This window comes from Triticum urartu, chromosome 4, assembly GCF_003073215.2.
Source record: "Triticum urartu cultivar G1812 chromosome 4, Tu2.1, whole genome shotgun sequence".
Lineage (NCBI taxonomy): Eukaryota > Viridiplantae > Streptophyta > Magnoliopsida > Poales > Poaceae > Triticum > Triticum urartu.
Genome location: NC_053025.1, coordinates 410,081,526 through 410,085,779, shown reverse-complemented (window position 1 = coordinate 410,085,779; position 4,254 = coordinate 410,081,526).

The following is a 4,254-nucleotide window of genomic DNA, read 5'->3' as shown; positions in this document are numbered from 1 at the left end:
CCTTCGCCGCTCTGGTGAGGCCTCCTGACATAGATGTTTTGACTTTCATCTCCTCAAATTCACGAAAAAATTAGGATCACGCGGGTATCTTGGAATCGTTCCGATATTCTTGTGACGAGAACATTGTTCTTGCTGCCTCCTGACATTTAGGGGTTGTGGCAGTGTCCCGGGGAGTTGAGCTCTGAGGTGTTGTCGTCACAATTTTATCATTGCAGTTCTGGAATACCTGAGTTCGCCAACATCGAAAATCTCTTTTATGCATTTGTTGGTGAGATAACCTCGACACCACCCAGTACCGGGGCGGGAGTTTGGGAGTATTGCCATACCTCGTATAATGGATGCTTTTCGAAGGTTGAGGTACACAATTTTCGAAGGTTTCTTGGTTATGTGTTGACGGATGGATACAGTTGGAGCGTAGGCCTTGTTAGTTGTGTGATATATATTGTGCCTCCCTGTATTCCCAACACTAGATTGCATAACTAGAAAGTTTTGGGAGTTTATAGGTGGGAATTCAAGTAGCTCTAGTTATTCTTCCCGCAGATATTTGGTTTGTGATTGGGTAATCCTTACCACTTATTTGTTCCTAATCGTACCTTGTTGTTTCATTCATCAACCTTTATCTAAGTGGCTTATTAACTTAATGGATGTGTGATGTTAACGTTGGAATTCATTCGTTCATCCTTGTTCGAATGTTTATTGTGAAGACTATATGTTGCAATTTCTATCCGTTGATTCAGGTTGTCCATCTGTCTATCATAATTCTAATGGATGTCACCCTCTTCAGGATGGCTCCTCCAACGGGTCTGAATCCGGAACACAATGAAGGGAGTCAGACGAACCCTCCACCTCCACCTCCGCCTCTGGGGGCATGGCAAGCTGTCATGGCAGCCACCAACGCCAACACCCAGATACTTTTGAACTCTTGCAAGAGCGCAACCAAGGCCAAGGCAACCAAGGAAATCAAGGTCAAGGGCAATTCAACAATCAGCCTCAGTTTGCTACCCTCAACTAGTTCCTTGGAAATCAGCCGAAGTCTTTCAGCAACTGTGTCAAGGTGAAAGTGCTAGTTATCGACTAGAGGGGGGGTGAATAGGCGATTTTTATGGAAGTCTTCAAAACACGGGGGCTTTGAAGACAAACAGTATAAATGATCCTATTGATATGCAGTGGAAGGTAGACTACTCTAGGCAAGCCATAGTCAAGTAAGCAATGAAGTGAAAGCACGAAGACTATCAGCAGCTAGGTAGTATGGATCAGGGTGGAAGACAGTATGAAGCCAAATAGTAAACAGTCTTCACTTAGTGAAGTCAATCGGATCATACAGGAAGGCAATGACTTCACGAAGACAAACGGTAAAATAAAGGGAAATGAAGGATAGAACCAGTAGCTTGGTGAAGACAAGGATTTGGTAGACCAGTTCCAGTTGATGTGACAACTGTACGTCTGGTTAGGGAGGCTGAGATTTAACTCAGAAGACCGCGTCTTCACCTTGTTCCCCTTGAGCTAAGGATACACAATCCACGCCCAATCACTCTGGTAAGTCTTCAAGGTAGACTTCCAAACCTTCACAGACTTCGTTCACCAACAATCCACAATCACTCTTGGATGCTCAGAACGCAACGCCTAACCGGCTGGAGGATTCACAGTCCTCAAGTGTAACAAGTCTTCAGATCACGCGGACAAAAAGACTTCAGTGATGCCTAACACTCTTTGGCTCTGGGTGTATAGTGCTTTGTCCTCGCAAGGATCTCTCTCTCAAATGCTTCAGAGCTGGGTTGCTCTCAAACAACAAAAGCCATGCACTAACTCTGAGCAGCCACCAATTTATGGTGTAGGGGTGTAACACCCACAATGCGGCTATATCTCCCACGTGTCGGAGCACGACTTAGAGGCATAACCGCATTGTAGGCATGTCGCAAGAGGGGTAATCTTTACACATCCCATGTACTGAATAAGAAAGGGATAAAGAGTTGCCTTACAATCGCCACTTCACACAATACATAAATATAGCATTACATCAACCAGAATACAATCAAGGTCCGACTACAGAACCAAAATAAAGAAAGACCACCCCTAATGCAAATGATCCCCGATCGCCCCGACTGGGCTCCACTACTGATCAACTAGAAACAAAACAACACAACGAACACAATCTTCATCGAGCTCCTCCTTGAGCTCGGTTGCGTCACCCGCACGGTAATCATCGGCACCTGCAACTGTTTGAAGTAATCTGTGAGTCACGGGGACTCAGCAATCTCACACCCCTCGCGATCAAGACTATTTAAGCTTATGTGTAGGAAAAGGGGGAAGTGAGGTGGAGCTGCAGCAAGAACTAGCATATATGGTGGCTAACTTACGCAAATGAGAGCGAGAAGAGAAGCAAAGCACGATCGTGAACTAGAAGTGATCAAGAAGTGATCCTGAAACTACTTACGTTCAAGCATAACACGAGACCGTGTTCACTTTCCGGACTCCGCCGGAAAGAGACCATCAAGGCTACACATGCGGTTGATGCATTTTAAATAAGTTAAGTGTCAAGTTCTCTACAACTGGACATTAACAAATTCCCATCTGCCCATAACCGCGGGCACGGCTTTCGAAAGTTCAAATCCTTGCAGGGGTGTCCCAACTTTGCCCATCACAAGCTCTCACGGTCAATGAAGGGTATTCCTTCTCCCAGGAAGACCCGATCAGACTCAGAATCCCGGTTACAAGACATTGCGACAATGGTAAAACAAGACCAGCAAGACCGCCCGAATGTGCCGACAAGTCCCGATAGGAGCTGCACATATCTCGTTCTCAGGGCACACCGGATGAGCAATCCGTACAACTAAAACCAACCCTCAAGTTTCCCCGAGGTGGCGCTGCAAGGGGCTCTAGTTCAGACCAACACTTAGAGAAGCACTGGCCCGGGGGGTTTAAAATAAAGATGACCCTCGGGAGCACGACTCCCAAGGGAAAAGTAGGTGGTGGTGAGGCAAATGGTAAAACCAAGGTTGGGCCTTGCTGGAGGAGTTTTATTCAAGGCGAACTGTCAAGGGGTTCCCATTATAACCCAACCGCGTAAGGAACGCAAAATCAAGGAACATAACACCGGTATGACAGAAACTAGGGCGGCAAGAGTGGAACAAAACACCAGGCATAAGGCCGAGCCTTCCACCCTTTACCAAGTATATAGATGCATTAATTAATTAAGAGATATTGTGATATCCCAAAAAATATCCATGTTCCAACAAGGAACAAACTCCATCTTCACCTACAACAAGCAACGCTATAAGAGGGGCTGAGCAAAGCGGTAACATAGCCAAACAATGGTTTGCTAGGAAAGGTGGGTTAGAGGCTTGGCATGACAATATGGGAGGCATGATATAGCAAGTGGTAGGTATCGCGGCAAAGAAAAAGAGCGAGCAACTAGCAAGCAAAGATAGAAGTGATTTCGAGGGTATGGTCATCTTGCCTACAAAGTTCTCCGAGTTGACGTAAGCTTGATCCTCGTAAGCATACTCAACGGGTTCCTCATACACGAACTCATCTCCCGGCTCTACCCAAGGCAAGAACACAAGCAAAGGAAACCACAATCAACCACAGTGCAATGTTGTAGGATCAAAAGTATGTCTGGAGGGGGGGGGTGATTAGACTACTTGACCAAATAAAAATCTAGCCTTTTCCCAATTTTAGTTCTTGGCAGATTTTAGCTATCTTAGCACAAGTCAAGCAATCTCCGCACAATTCAAGCAAGCATGCTAAAGAGTATATGAGCAGCGGAAAGTAAAGCATGCAACTTGCAAGAATGTAAAGGGAATGGTTTGGAGGACTCAAATGCAATTGGATACACAGATGTTTTTGTCGTGGTTCCGATAGGTGGTGCTATCATACATCCACGTTGATGGAGACTTCAACCCACGGAGGGTAACAATTGCGCGAGTCCACGAAGGGCTCCACCCACGAAGGGTCCACGAAGAAGCAACCTTGTCTATTCCATCACGGCCGTCGCCCACGAAGGACTTGCCTCACTAGCGGTAGATCTTCACGAAGTAGGCAATCTCCTTGCCCTTAAAAACTCCTTGGTTCAACTCCACAATCTTGTCGGAGGCTCCCAAGTGACACCTAGCCAATCTAGGAGCCACCACTCTCCAAGAAGTAACAAATGGTGTGTTGATGATGAACTCCTTGCTCTTGTGCTTCAAATGATAGTCTCCCCAACACTCAACTCTCTCTCACAGGATTTTGATTTGGTGGAAAGAAGATTTGAGT